We start from the raw sequence: 17,808 nt of genomic DNA, 5'->3' as shown, positions 1-17,808 counted from the left end.
AGTGTTTTTTTTTTTTTTTTCAACCAGAGGTATTCGAGCAGGTGAAAATCTGACCCAGATATTAAAAAGAAAAAGTTAATGATAAATTACTTGGTATTTTCTTTGTGCAACCCTAGACCTCCTGTTATTTTGATGTTGTTTTGGAAACATCCAGTATTTTGATTCCAGCCATACAATATGGATATTACGTAGTGTTTCTGACCATCAAACTAAAGAAGCAGCCAGTTCTTCTACATGGTCTGTATCACAAAACCAAAAAAAAAAAAAATTGTTATTTTTTTTTTTATAAACATGCCCAGAAAACGTCCTTGTGCCCCAAGTGATTTCTCTGTTACTTCTACCAGTCTGAGAACTAGGTTGTTTGCTGTGTGGTGAAGGGTAAATGTAACAGTCAACTAGCACCAGAGGAAGAGGCACTAACTACAGTGGTTACTTTATAGCCACCCTAGGATTATACTGGTCAGGGTTAATAACCACTAGAAAACATGAAGTTTAAAATATTAATATTATAAGAACTCATCACTCTGCAGATTTAAACAATGGGAAAAAAAGCATTTTTCTACTGAAGTAGGAAACGAATGACGGGTCATATTCATTCTACTTCCCAGCAAGCCTTCCATTAAAAGGTCTCTACATGCACAAAAAATATAGATCGAGTTTTAAGATAAACGTCAAATGCATGCAGAGATTGTGGGAAGACAGAGGTAAAGACGAGGCATTCTTACGATACTGTCTCTCACTCCACAGTGTTCATTGTCTGCTATGTAATAGACATCCATCTAGGCACTAGTGATGACATCAGTGAAAAAAACAGCAGAAAACTTTGCCCTGGGAGAGCTTCACATTTTGGAGAAAGAAGATAGACGATTAGTTCAAAAGACGAGATAAGAATGGTAGAATTTGATCAATGCGATAGGGGAGAAAAGCAGCGTTGGGGGAATGGGGAGGTGAGTTGCGATTTAAAGTAGGCTGGGCGTGGAAGGGCTCATCAAGAGGGTGCCATGGAAGCAGAGACTTGAAGGAGGGCGTAGGACAGCCTGAGACAATGTGGAGAAGAGCGTTTCTGGCAGAGGGAGCAGTGGGTACCGTTCCTTCCACACTCAAGGATGATCCAAAGTATCCTAGGAGATGAGATTAGAGAGTTAATGAGGCGTCAGGTAGGGCCTTGGAGGCCACTGTAAAGTCTGTGGCTTTTCCTCTGCATAAAATAGGGAGAAGGGTGGTTCTAGCCAAGGGGTTTCTGTGGCTAAATTGAAAAGAGTGCACAGGTAACCAAGGAGGAGTACGAAGCCCAGTGAGTTGGACTTGGCAATGCATGGGAAAGGCACTTCACAGCTGCATTTCTAGGTGAAGCTGCACCAAGAGCTGCAACCAGACCTCCCTTATGCTGAGTTCTTTCTTTAGCTGAGAATTTGATAGGCAGGCTACAGGTGGGTTCTGTATGTAGAATATGGTTCTTTTGGTTTTGTTTTGTTTTGTTTTTTATTGTTTTATATGAATACTCCTGAGTTATTGGCAACCCACCCCCTTCCTTTCGGGAAAGAAGCTATCTTTGCACCCTTCTGTGTATGAAAATAACCTCTTGGGTCTCCCATCGTGTGCTAACAAGTATAGAATGGCAGCTGTTGGAGGCTGCACTTGCTGTACCGCCTAGTCACGGCCACCCTTGATTCAGTGACCAGGGACACAAGGCACTAAACTCATAGGTGACCACGGTTGGCCTCGGAGAATGACAAACTATCTCTCCCTGTGCGAAGTGAAAAGTTGGGCTTGGAAGGGTCTTTGGACCTGTCCAGCTGTGCCTCATGCCTTTGCCTAAACTTTGAAGTGGGGTCATAAGCCAGGGAATTTGTAAGACTATGTCCCTTATCAGTCAAAAAGCATTTCTCTTGGATGAGACTTTGAATTCTAATGTTTAAGTCTTGAACAGCAAGACTTTACACTGGGATGGCAATTTGACTCCTTCATCCATCTGTGTAAGACATGTCTACCGAGTCTATAGTGCGTGCAGGGGCTGGATGAAGTTGCCATTGGATGGAGGCATAGAGCACAGTCCCCGACTTCAGGAGAGCTACAACTTGCTGAGGAGCTCAGGCAGACCAAACCAACCAAACCAAACCGAGAAGCTAACACCATGTGGTTGATTATTAGTAAGGGTCTGAGAGGTCAGAAGAATTGCTGAACTTGCTTGTCAAGGAAGCCTTCTTGGGGAAGGTGGTATTTGCTGCTTGAAAAGATGGCCTTTGGGGTGGTTGTTTGGCCGTCATCCAGTAGCCCTAGGAAGCTGCTTCAGTTTTCTGGAAGGAGAAGATTTGCCCTTTCATGTCGTTTTCTTCCTCTGTGAGATCGCGTGACTGCCGTCTTGATGAATCACGAGACAGCACAAGCACTTAGTGTAGTCTTTGAGAAATTGGATGTATTCCTACAGGAGACCCGCTGTGAAATACTGAGGCTGGAGAACAGGGCAAGATCATTATATCAAGTATTTGTTCTTCAAAATTGTTACATTCAGGAGACATAATGGACCCATGGTGTATAAAATCCATTACACCACGATGTGCTGTTGTGTAATGGGACTCTGGAATATAACATTATTTTATAAGCTGAAAGTCACTAGTGCTTTTCTTCTTCACCTCGAAGGCATATCACAACGATGGGTCCCTCACTCATGTACTGTGGATTTGTGGGTTGGCTGTAGTTGTGCTCCATGACATCTTCATTGCAGGACACAGGCTGAGGGAGCCGCATGTAACCCGGGCATGCTGACCTCCTGGCTGTACCTCAGGAGATTTGACAGTTATCCCCACCCCATTCCATTGGCCAAGCCTGATTTCAGTAGGAGAGGAAGAGGCACAAGAAAGGGTCCATATGGCTGTGGGCCCAGGGGAGAAGGACAGACCACATTTTGACCAAAATGGTACAGTCTACCACAGTGTAGGTGCAGGAGTTGGGGAAAGACAAAGATTTCACCCATGTTAAAAAACCGTCTGTGTTGGGCTTCCCTGGTGGCGCAGTGGATGAGAGTCCGCCTGCCGATGCAGGGGGCACGGGTTCGTGCCCCGGTCCGGGAGGATCCCACATGCCGCGGAGCGGCTGGGCCCGTGAGCCATGGCCGCTGAGCCTGCGCGTCTGGAGCCTGTGCTCCACAACGGGAGAGGCCGCAACAGTGAGAGGCCCGCGTACCGCAAAAAAAAAAAAAAAAAAAAAAAAAACAACTGTCTGTGTTGTGGGTATGGCTTGGCTAGAGCCACACTATCGCTTTATCCGTTGAATTATGAGGAGCTTTATAATGGATATTTACTGAATAATTAGTAGGTTTGCCTTATAAGACAGACATCAATGTCCTTGTCCTCCATTTTTATGTATCACTTGTTCCTCCAACCGAGACAAGTTTATTTGGTGTCAGAGGCACAGTTGGTAGTACTAGGTTCAGGAAGCAAGTCCTGATGTGTTATGTGAAATTTATGTATGTCAGGGAAGCTCAGGCTTACCTCCAAAGCATGTACTCAGATCCCTTAGCCTTAGGGTCTCAGGTTGCCACTGTGGTCCTCACATGCCCAGCAATATCTGGTAAATGTGCTTCACAGTAAGGATCCAGGCTAAGCTTCCATGAGACTCTAAGTTTGAAGATGCTTAACTGTTTGCTAGAGGGACCATGACTTTCCTGTTTCTTCTCTCTCTTGTGTGAGTTCCATGCCAATTGATTTAAACATCGTGTACCATGTGGTTCCCTAGAATTCTGTCTAACCTGAACCTTAGTCTCCTGCCAGTGACCTATCGGGTTGCTGCCTTAGATTCAGGCTCCTTCTTGCTGTGTCCAGTGAGAAAACCGGAGAATGACCCCGCCTGGCTTGAGGCATCTTCTGTACCACTCTCAATCCAGGGGCAGCCATCCATCCCCTCCGAGCGCCCCTGAGCATGCTGGGTAACTCCGTGCTTTCAAGTTCATTGCCATCTCCGCAGCCTATTCTTAGTAGCAGCAGATGCTGAGCTTTTCCATCCTGCTCTTGGGGTCAGCGGTAGGAAAGAGCAGAAAAAAATGAAAGCATTGTTTTGCCCCTGGCTGGACATCTGTATTTCTGAATTGCCCTGTTGTGTGGATGATGCAACCACTGGAGCTGTTTTGCTGAATGTGAACTTTGTCCACCGACTGGACTTTAAAATTGGTTTTGGATCCTTGTGAAATCCAAACGGTCAGACCACATTTTTCTAATCTTCAGTTGGATTGTATCTTTGCTCTGAAGCGGAGCTGATTCGTATGTGTTCGCCTTCACGGCAGGGGTTGCTTCTCTGTTTTCCTGGTCTGCGTTGCTTGTTTTCTCAAGGCTGCTACTTACCTCGTCCATTGTGTGTAGGCAGGAGAGCGGGAGGGCAGCTCCCTGCGGGAACTGCGGCCACTGTGGCTTCAGGGATGGTTTACTCAAGTGTTATTGTTAGGGAGAGAGTAGACTGGCTTTCAGAAACTAAACAGGGGAAGCACCAAGACCAGCTCACCCACAGGTATGCTGGGACCATGGCAAAGACTTGAACTTGGGCTTCAGATATCAAAGCACTCAGATCCTTTATTGGAAGCGTTGACCTTCAGGGCTGTGGTCTCTACTTGGGTGTTCTAGTGCTGGGATTCTCAACCTCACTGTGCGGGAGAATCACCTGGGAGATATTTAACATACATTCAGGCTGAGGTCCGCCTCCAGAAATTCTGAGTCAGTTGGTCTGGGGTGGGGTCTGGCATCTTTAGTTTTAAAAAGCTTCCCAGGGCATTCTAACGTGCAACCAGGTTTGAGAACCTCTGTTTTGGGGGTTTACATAACTTTTACTACTATGATTTTCCGTCTAAGTATCCATGTTCTAATATGAGTGAACTTCTGCATGAAGAAAAGGCGTATACCTGCTTGGGGGTATTGATAGATAAAAAGGGTGGATTCTGGCTTTAGTAATAATAAGATGAATAATAATGTTACCGATAGCCATTAGTTATTGAATACTTAGTTCGGCAATGCACTAATCTTTCTCTATTAGCCCTATAGGATAAACAGTTATTCTCAGTTTTACAGATAAGGAAACCGAGACTTACAGACATCATGTAATTTCCCCACAGTCACACAGCTAATAAGTGGCAGAGCCAGAACTTGAACTTGGTCTGTCTTGTTCCAAAGCTCCAACTAATCGCTCCCCTGAGACGATAAACTTAAGTATACACAAGAATATTTGGGGTGAGGGGATGAGGTGTCAGAAAAGGAGAATTCACTGAGTGAGAATAATATGTATCTGTATTTTAAAGAGATCATTCTTTTCTGCAAAAGGAAAAATGATATGTTTGGATGCTTTCTTTTTTCTTTTAAATCCAGTATTTCTCTCCTGAAAACCTATGGAAATTCAAAGCTGGTAGCAGAACCCAAGGGCTTGAACACAGGTGTTGGAATTAAGCAGTGGCTTCTGAGTTTAGCTCATCTTTATTCTCTGGGTTCCCTGTTTGAAGAACAGAAATGGTTGCTTCTTATATGAACGTATATGAAATATGGTGCATCCTTATGTGATTCTCTTGTCCACACTGGATAATCACTGGACCGTGCAGTGTAAAATCCTGGTGTTTTTCTTTTTTTTTCTCCCTAGCTAGGAACAACTGTTTTTTGGCTGGTTTTTTTTTTTTTTTTGGCTAGTAAATCTGAGTTCTTCCTCAGACTACTGCATTAATCCTTTAATGCCTATTAAAAGATCAGAATGGTTCCAGGCCAAGGCCCTAGAAATTCCATCTCCAGTTCCAGGCCTTCGTATGTATCCTCATACATATGAAGAAATGTTGCAGATCAAGGCAGCCAATAAATATTTGTTAAATGTGGGAGTGAGTGAATTTTGCAAATATGGACCATAAGAGAAATAGCACCTTGCATATCGCTGAGGACTCATTGGGAAATGAGCAAAATGCCTTAGTCCACTGGTCTGCTCCCAGTTTCTCCATGGGGCCACTTGGTCTGTTAGCCAACTCCTAATTCCCACGGGGGGAAAGTTTTTGTACTCTAAGCAGAGCAATATTAATAGGATTAAAAGCATCTTATTATCACCAACCTCTGTTTATATCTCTGAGCCTGGATGAAGGGATACTGACTTCTTCTTTACTGTCAGTAGCATTTTTCATGTTATAAGTTAGGAAAAATTCAGAGTCCCCGGGGGCACAGAAAGAACACGAGTGAAGCTACTTGCCAGCCCATATGAAAGGCAAGCCTATATTTGATGCATTCTTGTTGTGGATGGTCCCACGGGGACGCCTGGATCAATACTTGCTCCCTCTGTGAGTTCGAACTGCTGTCCCTGGAGTTATAGTGGGACAGTTGGGCCTGTGTTCTTGGGTCCTCAGCCAGACAGCACAAGTATTTTTAGGGTTCTTCTTGTTTCAATCCAATTTCTGCTTGAAACTTTAACACATGCAGGCTGCACCGAAACAACTTTTAAACTACTCTCTGGGTAGTGTAGGAGGGCTTGGATTAGTACTACAGCCCTTAAGCATTTTTTTTTTTTTTTTTTTTTTTGCTAAATATCCAACAGGCTGAACAGAGGAAATTTAAGTCTAACCCTGGGGGGGACCCCGGTTTAGTCATCTGTCTAGACAGACGAGTTCATATAATGGGCCTCTCTGTTTCTTTTGCTTTGTTATAACAGACGGTGGTCCCTTCCTTTCAACTTTGTGAGGATGTCGACCTTTGGTTTTTTGATCCCAGCCTACCACTGATAAGCCAAGAAAGTGACTCATACATGAGCCAAAGATGACTCTTGAGGGTGACACTTAGTCTGTGATATAATAGAAAGAAAATACAGGTTTTGCATAAAGGAGAATCCTGGGTAAAATCCTGACTGTGAAATATTGGGCAAGTCAGTTACCCTCTCTGAACCTCATTTTTCTCTTCTCTAAAAGGAGAATTGATTTTTAAAAATAATGCTTCTTAATGGTACTTTAAAAAAAAAGAAATTAACACATAAAAATGCCTTGCCTGTGGTAGGGAATTAATATATTTTTATTCATTCATTCATTCATTCACTTATTTCAAGGTGATCAGTGAAGACTTTTTCTTGCTTTTGTATTCTGAGAACTATAGGAAAACCAGAAATTCCAACCCATGTTTTTAATATCAAGTTATACATTGAGAAAAGCAAGTGATATATATATATATATATATATATTTTTTTTTTTTTTTTTTTTTGCGGTACGCGGGCCTCTCACTGTTGTGGCCTCTCCCGTTGCGGAGCACAGGCTCCGGACGCGCAGGCTCAGCGGCCACGGCTCACGGGCCCAGCCGCTCCGCGGCATGTGGGATCTTCCCGGACCGGGGCACGAACCCATGTCCCCTGCATCGGCAGGCGGACTCTCAACCACTGCGCCACCAGGGAAGCCCAAGTGATATTTTTTTTTTTTTTTTTTTTTTTTTTTATGCGTTACGCGGGCCTCTCACTGTTGTGGCCTCTCCCGTTGCGGAGGACAGGCTCCGGACGCGCAGGCTCAGCGGCCATGGCTCACGGGCCCAGCCGCTCCGCGGCATGTGGGATCTTCCCGGACCGGGGCACGAACCCGTGTCCCCTGCATCGGCAGGCGGACTCTCAACCACTGCGCCACCAGGGAAGCCCGATATATTTTTTTAAAGCCTAAGAAAAAATGAAAAGTGGTACCAATTTCTGTCAGAGGAAAATAATACTGAAGATATCATTTAAACATTGGTAAAAGTAAGTAAGGCAGAATGATATTCTTTGTCTTATCAGGAGGGCTCAAAACTTTCAGAACCTGCCTAAAAGAACTCTGTGTGTTAGTAACTATTTCTACAACTAAGTGGTACATCTCTCTCCCTTGTTATTTCACTTTAATCCCTTCCTGAATTGTCCCTGAAAACAAGGATGTGGAAAATACTGTTTTATTCAATTTAATTCAATAAATATTCACTGAGCATGTACTGCCTCAAGGGCTTGCTGCCTGGATCACACAAGTGGATAAAAATGAGGAGAGTAGGGGTAGATCCCCCCAGAAGAGGCAGCACACACAGCCCAGAGGAAGGCACTGGGCTCACATAACATAGGTGTAAGTGGAGGCGCCCTATTTCTAGTTATGTAACATTGGATAGGGCACACGCCCTCTTTGAGCCTCAGTTTCTTAGCTTCCACCAAAATGGGACAATCATGGTAGCTATGTGACAGCTGGCATGCCCCTCAACACTTGTAGTGTTACTTTTGTCATTGTTCTTCCTCTTTTTCTTGTTATTCAAATATCACCCCTGCCCTCAAGTAGCTTATAGCCTATTTGTGAAGACAAATTGATACACCCACTGCCCTACACAAAGCAGAACCATTAAAAAGTTGCTGAATGATATTTACAAGCCAAGGCCAATGGTAACACAAAGACAAGGTGACTGGGTAACGAAACCGACTTTTTAAAACATCGATCCATATCGTACATAGAATGATATGTGTACCTGAGCAGTGAATAGCCCGAGCCTCAGTATGAAAAGGGAAATAGGAAAGTCAGCGTCTCCTTCAGCTGTTAAAGGGCAGAAGCAAGTGACGTCTGTGTTGATAGCAAAGCGTTTCACGTTTCAGAGTGCAGTTCTTGACGTTTCCATACATTGAAATTCCATTAGAACCCAGTGCTTTACGTGGCTTCGGATATGGTATGTCTGAGTCACGTCTCTTTCAGTACAACTGCAATCAATAAAAAAGCCCAGTAAAATGTGGTTAGCCCCAAGGACATCCCTCCCGACCAACCCCATCCCCAGTCAGCACTGTGATTCATTCAGTCTACTGCTCCCCGCCCCCCCATAGACTCTGTACTGAGAGAGGCTTACGCTTCTTCAAGTACAAAGAACAGAAAGGCCCACTCTTGTGCCGGTTGCCTGCCCCTCCTGTTGTCCGGCCTGCCCCACTCCTGACCCCTGGGAAGCCCCGTCCTGTCCTGTGCCTTGGGTGACTGTGGCCAGAGAGGAGCTCTGCCCAGGGTCATGGGTACACAGAATAGATGTCTCCAGAGGATGTGGCCTGAGGTTCCAGAAGGCCTTACTGAGTAAAAAATCTTGTCCTTTCTCTTACTGATACAGCTGGCTTCCTCCTGTATCCTCTGTAAAGTGAATCTTGAGGCCCACACTGGCCATCACCTCCTTTGTTTTAATTCCTTACGTATCTTGTAGTGTTTTTTCCTTCTTGCTCTTACGCACAAGTGACCTGAGGCAGCAGCAGGGGTTGTGAATGCACAGGGAGGCCAGAGGGGAGGGGAGGAAAGGAGAGTGGGAGCCAGACAGGTGTGCAAAGGACAGAGACAGCGGTGGCCTGCTTGCTGTTTGGACTTGGCCGTTACCTGCTGGAGCAGCGCATTCCCAGGCCAGCGAAGCAGGAAGGGTGTCTGCCAGCAGACTCGAGCTGTCATCCCGGAAATCCTTGACCTTCCATCACCCACAGGGGAAATCAGGCCTCCCGATCACCTTTAATTGTCAAAGCAAGCCAAGAGAATGTGCTCCGTTTTCTTTATTCTTAGGAAAATGGTACCCCTTTCTTTGTTCCCACTCAAAGTCTGCTTTGGTATTTTTTCTCAAAGTTGCCATTTGGGAAGGAGGTTTTATTTAAAAGTTCTGAGGTTAGATATTTGGAGAGTAAGATGAAGCCAGTTGAAAACGGTGTCCTTTTTGTGTTCTTAACCGAGGGAAGTTCAGGCCTGACCTCTGAGTCAGTGAAGGCCAAAGTTTGTCACTGGCTGTGATATAATCTAATTTTACCACTTTCCACTACTTGCTTCTAGTTAATAGAGAGAAAGGTGGACCTAAATATGTCTAACTACACTTATTTTGCTTACTGCGGGAACCAGTTACCCTTTGCTGAGGATCTGTATCTAGCTTCTTTTATTCACACTTGGTGTTTGGTCCATAACAACAATGACAACAACGACAAGAATAATATTTATAATAAAAATATTGATTACTTACACCGATGTGGGGCTTCTTCTACCCCAGGTACCCTCCTGAGCACTTAGGGATATTGACTCATTTGATCCTGGCAATAATGGATAGGCATTATTATTTTTTTCCATTTCACATAGGAGGAAACCAAGGCACAGAGATAGATTAAATCACTCCCAAGATCAATAGCTAGTAAGTGGAAGAGCCAAGGTGCCCCACCTCCCATAGTTGCCACTGTCATCATTACTCACTCCCGTGGATTGAAGTTTGAGCTGATCATGTGACACAGAAGCAGCAACGTGGTGCAATGGTTGAGGGCATAACTCCAGAATGAAAACTGCTTAGGCCTGTTTGTTTGGGGAAAGGCAGTGCACGCTGAAAGTAGAGTCCACCTGGCGTAAAATATAGAAACCATTTACGTATGAGAAACCTATGCGGTACGTATACATGCGGTGCTCCTTCGGGTCTAAACTGAGGAGAGCAGTCCACATGCCAAGTTCTCTTCAGGTGACTTTCTTAAACTAACCCCTTTGATTAGCAAACAGTACAAATGTTTATAAAGTTGGAGGAATTTTAATATCTTTATTTGAATGGCACAAAGCAGCCAAATGTAGCTTGGCCCTGGGCTGCAGCCTATATGTGTCTGGATGCCAAGAAGCAATTGTGCTCCGCCTGGGATGCCGAGCATTCCAGACCTGTTACCTTGTAAGTGTAATATTTACCAGATTTTCGCTTCATCTGGAGATGAAGAGCAGAGCTGCCCTGAGTTGGGGAGTCTGCGGCTGCTGGGAAGGGAGCTCCGTGTGCAGAGGCCTCCCTGAATGACCAGGGAGCTGGGGAGATGAACAGAGGTCTGCCAGAAACAAGCCCTTTTGCTGGGAATCTAGGAAAAAATAACAGAAGCTACGACGTCGGGGTACCCATCAAACTCAACGGTGCTGAGTGCTTTTGCTTTCACAGTCCTAGTTTATCCTCACATCTCTAGGCGATAGATGCTGTCTTGTCCCCATTTTAGAGATGGGCAAAGTGCGATTTAGAGAATTAACTGGAGTGCCACATAGCTAGCTCTGTTCCAAGGCCTATCTTTACTTTCACTTTAGTAAAGCTGGTTTAGAGCAAAGGGTGATGGTGGCCAAGTGGGGCTGAATCGTTCCCTGTAGCCTCTCTTGATTCTCATTTCCTCTGACCTTCTCAGGAAGGTGTCCCACACATTTTACAGATGAGGAAACTGAGGCCTAGAAAGGTTAAGAGATGTGCCCAGGGCCAGCTTTTATGTGGCAAAGCCAAAGCAGAATCTGGGTCTGCTGAGTCCCAAACCTTAAATATCCTCGTGTTACAGCGCCAAGATTACAAACAAAACCCCATCCTAAAACTCTGGACAAGAACAGCTCTCTGTGGTGTTCCTAAATTTTGAGAAGGGCCTGGAGGCCGAGCTCTAGACAGTCTGTACTGAACCCTGTATGTCAGTAAACAGAGCTAGTAAATGACATATCGTTAGTGTGTGTGTGTGTGTGTGTGTGTGTGTGTGTGTGTGTCCATGCACACACAGTGCGGCAGTCGCAGGCCGGAGCAGGTGAGAATCATTTTCAAGTCGAAGAGATCAGCGGTTGCCAGATCAGCACGTGTAATGAACCATACTTTACTTTCATCATCACTTCATCCGACGAGTAAATGGTGACAAGATCCCCAAGGTCAGGAAAGGGATGGTGAAAACTGCCTCTAGTTCTTCCTGCCCTTCCCGGATGGGGGCTGCCACCGGGACCCTCGACGCAGCTGTCATTTTGTTCTTTTTCTTTTTTTGGAGGAGCGTTCGTGTGAAAAATGAAGCCAGAGCACTGGAAGCAGCCCCCTGGCCGCACCCGAAGTGCTCAGGGCTGCCTTCCGATGAGGCTGGAGATGTAAACGGAAGAGGCAGCTCGCCCGGGGGGCACCTTGCAACAGCCCTTATTCGCTACTGCTCCCTTTGCTTTGGGGGAGGATGCTTTGGTTGAATCTCACCCCAAAAGCAGTACTTTTAGCCGAAGGTGGAAAATTATAAAAGCAAAGGTGTGAAATGAAGCTCTCTGGTGAGTGTTGTCAGTGGAAGAACAGTCGCCCCAGCATAGAGAAATTTGCTGCAAGATCCGCGTCCAGACTCGGGGCCGGGCCCCTGATTCACCGAGGCGCCGGCTCTCGCGAAACCGATGAAGGAACTCGTTTTAAGTGACTCCTTGGTTTCACTTCTACATTGAAATAGGTAGGCAGGGTTTTTTTTCTCTGCGGAAGTTCAGAGTTTTTCTCTACTGGCTTCACAGTGCCACTGTGTCCTGTGTTGGACATTTGGTCACAGGAACTGAATCCAAAGGATGATTTTCCATCATTTCAATTTCTTTTCTTGGGGCGGGGGTATAAATACAACAGACCTTGGTTATGCTACTATTTTGTTGAGTGGGTTTTGTTCCATGAGTGGATTTGGTCTATACATTCCCTTTTCTGATACCGTTTTGGTATCACGGTTATACTGCCTGTGTAAGTGAGTTGGGGTATCTCCCCATTTCTTTCTCTGGGACAGTTTGCATAGATCAGAATGATATGTTTCCTAAAAGTCTAGTGAGATTCCTTTGTACAACTGCCTGGGACTAGTATTTCTTTGTAGGACCTTACATAATGATATTATTTTTTAAATATTTATATGCATTTTCATCCTTCTAATTTCTTTTTTTTCCCTTTTTAGTTTTTTTTTTTTAATTGAAGTATAGTTGAATTACAACGTTGTGTTAGTTTCTGGTGTACAGCAAAGTGATTCAGTTATACATATATATTCGTTTTCGTATTCTTTTCCATTATGGTTTATTATAGGACATGGAATTTAGTTCCCTGTGCTATACAGTAGGACCTTGTTGTTTATCCATTTCATGTATAATAGTTTGCATCTACTAATCCCAAACTCCTAATCCAACCCTCTCCCACCCAAAAATACAGAACGCTTCACGAATTTGCGTGTCATCCTTGCACAGGGACCATGCTAATCTTCTCTGTATCATATTCCAATTTTAGTATATGTGCTGCCGAATCAAGCACTCCCCATTCTTAATGGATGTACTATTTACATACAGCAAAATGCACAGTCTTAAGTGTGCAACTTGATGAGTTTTGACAAAAGTATACCTTTGACATAATCTTGAAGCAGAAGAGAGTGGAGTGACTTGCCTGCAGTGAAACGGCCAGTGTTTAGGGAAAGGAGTCAGGATTAGGAAAAGGAGGATGAAAGTTCCCAACATCATCTTCATATACCATCTCTAGTTTCCTCAGGAGCACAGGTCTTGAACGGGCTTTCCTTTCCAAGGTCTGGTGGTATATGGAGCTATGATGTGCTCTTTCTCTTTTGATCCCTCATCTCAGTTTTTGCAAATAAATATCTATGGGGGCGAGGAGGTTGTCAGATGACACAAGCCTACTGTAAATTGTTTTTAGAGTCTTCTTGGAAATAACTGGTTTGTTTTTTTTTTTAACATCTTTATTGGAGTATAATTGCTTTACAATGGTGTGTTAGTTTCTGCTGTATAACAAAGTGAATCAGCTATACATATACATATATCCCCATATCTCCTCCCTCTTGCGTCTCCCTCCCACCCCCCCATCCCGCCCCTCTAGGTGGTCACAAAGCACCGAGCTGGTCTCCCTGTGCTATGCGGCTGCTTCCCACTAGCTATCTATTTTACATGTGGTAGTGTATATATGTCCATGCCACTCTCTCACTTTGTCACAGCTTACCCTTCCCCCTCCCCTAACTGGGTTTTTTAATCAAACACTACATGGTTAGGAAAAGTCTCAAGGAGAAATAAAATGCAAAAGGAAAGGCAGTTCCCAATCAGGAGGAAAGAAAACTATGTGATAGAGCCTTAAACTTGGGGATTCTGCCCTGGGATATTACAGGAGAGCTGTGGAGCTGGATTTATGATCTAAACAGAGGGTTTAATGGGAAGCCTAGCAGCACAGATGCACCCACATTTAGAAAGGATATCGAACTGCTGTTTTGTGGCTGTATAATCCTCCTAGGATTTGTAAGTGATCTTTTAGGAAAGTTGAAACTGCAAGGTGGGAAAGCATGCGCCTTTTTAAAAAAGTGTATCATCTATTGTAAATATGAATCTACATTAAGAATAACACAAGAACATTTTGAAATGCAGTAACAAGATTGCTCTTTTGCCCTTCAGAGGTCCCTTTTCTGTCTGATGGGAAAGCAGGTGACATGGGGGTGGGGAGGGAGTCACAGGCTTTCAGGGTCACACAGGCTCCTACTGGCTTTAGAGGAGGTAGGAATTCTTACTAAGAAGTGTCAGCCCTTGCATAAAGCGTTTATCCCTTTAACCATCATGTCTGGGAGTTTTTTACCAAAGAATTTTAACACAGCTACCTGTCAGAGGATTCGCCAGATTTGGTGATATGTCCTATGAGTCAGGTTTCAAGGTTTCAAGGAGGTAGAAGTCGCAACAAGATTAATCACAAACTTCTGAAGAACATTCCATGAAACACATTTGCAAGTAAGAAATGTTGCCTTTGGATTTCCCAACCTAAAACAGTAGAGCGTAAACACACACTGACCAAAAAGTACCACATTCTGGTGCCTCCCAAAAATTGTGAAATGAGACAAGAATGCCTTTCCTCCACCCTTTCCTTCATTTTGTCCTCACAGTTTGTCATGCACGGTGATTTTGTGGTGGGGTGACAGTTCTGTAGTGATGAGATATAGGGAAAGTTTATTTAAGGTTTATTTAAATAATATAAAGTAATTCACAGGGGTTTTTTTCCCCCTCCTCCTCGAGAACATCTTGATTCATTTTCAAAAAAAGAAGAAAAAAAAAAGGAATTTCGTAGCATAAGTGTTTTGAATGCATTGGGTATGTGTCTTATTTTTAGTGAGAGTGTATTGTCATTTATTATTTTATAGGGTTAGAGGTTATCATCTTTTTCACGTAGATAATTTAAATTGCTATGTATGTTGGAATAGAGTCAGGGCAACTTGACATGGAAAAGGCATTATTAGCAGGTGTGTGGTCTATTTGCCAAGCTGAGAAAAGTAAGTATGTTAAATACTCTACTATGTGTTATAAGCAAGATTGTGTATAAATGGGTTTATCTTACCTTATGAAGTGAAGTACTAAAAGTAGTCCATCGTATTGATAAGTCACTTTCACTCTGGCGCCACCACTTACTGGCTATGTGACCTTAGATAAATTATGTAATCCTCCTAAGCCTTGGTCTCCTCATCTGCAAAATGGGAATGAAAAGAGTGTCTACCTTGTCGAGTCTTTGTGAGGCTTAAATGAGATAATGCAGGTAGGACTCTGAGCTGCTGCTGTTATTATTGGCATATTACATATTGAGAGACAGACTTTCCAGGCAGTGGATTTACCATGCATTTGCTTCACCTCACCTCATTCTTCCTTAAGCTCGGGGCCGTGGACAGTCCTTCACATGCCTAGGTTTTGGCCACAAAGGGACGGAAGGCAAAACTCAAATCTGTTGGTTAAAACTCAGCTTGGAGGATGACCTGTAGGGGGTTCAGGGAAACAGATGAGGGTTGGCTACAGGTGCTTCGGAGGCTGCCCGTGTGCGTGTCGAGGTCCCGGGCAGGTATGGCTCATAGGACTGATGACACCGTGATCTCACAGCCCCCCGAGAGTGGCTCAAATTCTGTGTACTGTAACCTGAACGGACCCTTCCTGAGTCTGAGGCGATGTGATGAGTGGGAAGAGCACCTGTTGGGAGTCAGGAATTGGGTTTGATAATCCACTCACCAGTGTTTTCTGATCACAAACTCCGAGCTGCAGTGTTCTTATCTGCAAAGTCGGAGATCAACCACAAACGTTGTTTCCGGGGGATTAGATGAGCTTGTGTCAGCAAATGCTTGTTGTCTTTGAGTGACCTCTGGGGAAGTGTGGCGAGTACATTCTTCTTCAGTGACAGTGTCAGAATGGCTGTCATCAAAAAGACAGCAAATAAAAAGTGTAGACGAGGGTGTGGAGAAGAGGGAACCCTTGTGCATTGTTGCTGGGAATGTAAATTGGTGCAGTCAGTATAGAAAACAGCATGGAGATTCCTCAAAAAATTAAAAATAAAGCTACTATATAATCCAGCAACTTCACTTCTGGGTATTTCGCTGAAGAAAACAAAAACATTCGTTTGAAAAAATATATGCACCCCTGTGTTTATTGCAGCATTATTCACAATAGCCAAGATAAGGAGGCAACCTAGTTGTTTATTGACAGACGAACAGAAAAAGATGATGTGGTATATATACAATGGAATGTTACTCAGCCACCAAAAGAATGAAATCTTGCCATTTGTGACAACATGGATGGACCTAGAGCTATTATGCTAAGTGAAATAAGTCAGACAAAGACAAATACCATATGATTTCACTAAAAAACAAAACAAATGAGCAAATAACAGAACAAAAACTGACTCATAGATTCAGAGTACACGCAGGTGGTTGCCAGAGGGGAGAAGGGTGGGGAGATGAGTGAAATAGGTGAGGAGGACCCAGAGGTACAGACTACCAGTTATAAAATAAATAAGTCGGGCTTCCCTGGTGGTGCAGTGGTTGAGAGCCCACCTGCTGATGCAGGGGACGCGGGTTCGTGCCCCGGTCCGGGAAGATCCCACATGCCGCGGAGCGGCTGGGCCCGTGAGCCACGGCCGCTGAGCCTGCGCATCCGGAGCCTGTGCTCCACAACGGGAGAGGCCACAACAGTGAGAGGCCCGCGTACCGCAAAAAAATAAAAAATAAGTCATGGGATATAATTTACAGCATAGGGAATATTGTCAATTATATTATAACTTTGTGTGGTGACAGGTGGTAATGAGACTTATCATGGTGATTATTTTGCAATGTATAAAAATGTTGAATCACTATGTTGTACACCTGCAACTAATATAAAATTGTAGGTCAATTATACTTCAATTTAAAAAGGTATTTAAAAAGAATAAATGTAAAGACAGTCATGCCACCTTGCACGTATGAATCACTTTGCATTTAACAAAGCCCGTTCACATACATCATCATATTTGAGCCTGACCAGAGCCCTGTAAAGTGGTCACCAGCTTCCAAGGCACAGAGAGGTTCAAGACAATACAGCTTCGGAGGTAAATGGGAATTCTTACCAAGAAGTGATAGTCCTGTGTGTAAACCCTTCATCCCTTTAACCATGAGATTTGGGAGGTTTTTACCGAAGGGCTCTAGGACAACCACATGTCAGGACGAAGACCAGTCTCCTCACTTAGCTGCAACAGACAATATATTGGATCAAGAGCTAGAAAATCACACACAAAACGTATGCGTGACTTACAAGGAGCCAAGGAGAAGAAGCAGAAACATAGACCTCATATCTCGCCTTCAGAACCTAAATGAGGCTTTTCAGAAGCTCAGCCTCTGAACCCTCAGTGCTATCTGGTGCCTTCTCCATCTTTCCTCTTTGAGGAAAGTTGAAGATTCAAAGGGCTAGAACCAGACTTGTCTAATAAGCCTCAGCACAGTATCACATGTTGTCCGGGTGTTCACATTTCAAAGGTCATCTGGTTCTGTTATCTCTCCTTGAATCTTGTCCTGAGATTCTGGCTGTTGCCGGGAAAGTTCCTGACTCCTTTTCTGTATGGTTCTGACACTTAGAAGGCTCATCATTTACTGAGCTTTGGCTGTTCTTCTGGAACTTTCCACCCGCTGGTCCTTGAAGAACTTCAGAAGGAGCCTTTATTGGGAAGAGAGGGGCCATGGAGCAGTAGAAAGATTGTGGACTTGGGGTCAGATAGACTTGATTTGCGATTTCCAGCCACTTCTCTGTTCTAGCTGCACACACGAGTGACTTACCTGCTCTAACCTCAGTCTGTTCATGTGTACAACAAG

The 17,808-nt window shown here is 44.2% G+C and overlaps 1 protein-coding gene and 1 non-coding gene across 6 annotated transcripts in view; one reads left to right on the top strand and one right to left on the bottom strand.

Moving 5' to 3' along the window:
- The window catches only part of TGFB2 (transforming growth factor beta 2), an 83,426-nt gene that overhangs the window by 19,314 nt on the left and 46,304 nt on the right, over positions 1-17,808 (top strand). The window lies entirely within an intron of this gene.
- LOC116745154 lies at positions 12,875-12,983 on the bottom strand. The gene has a single exon (XR_004347295.1). It is a non-coding gene; the product is annotated as a U6 spliceosomal RNA (small nuclear RNA).

Source organism: Phocoena sinus, chromosome 1, assembly GCF_008692025.1.
Source record: "Phocoena sinus isolate mPhoSin1 chromosome 1, mPhoSin1.pri, whole genome shotgun sequence".
NCBI classification, from domain to species: domain Eukaryota; kingdom Metazoa; phylum Chordata; class Mammalia; order Artiodactyla; family Phocoenidae; genus Phocoena; species Phocoena sinus.
Note: the sequence above shows the minus strand (reverse complement) of the source record. Positions and strands in the feature narration are given on the sequence as shown.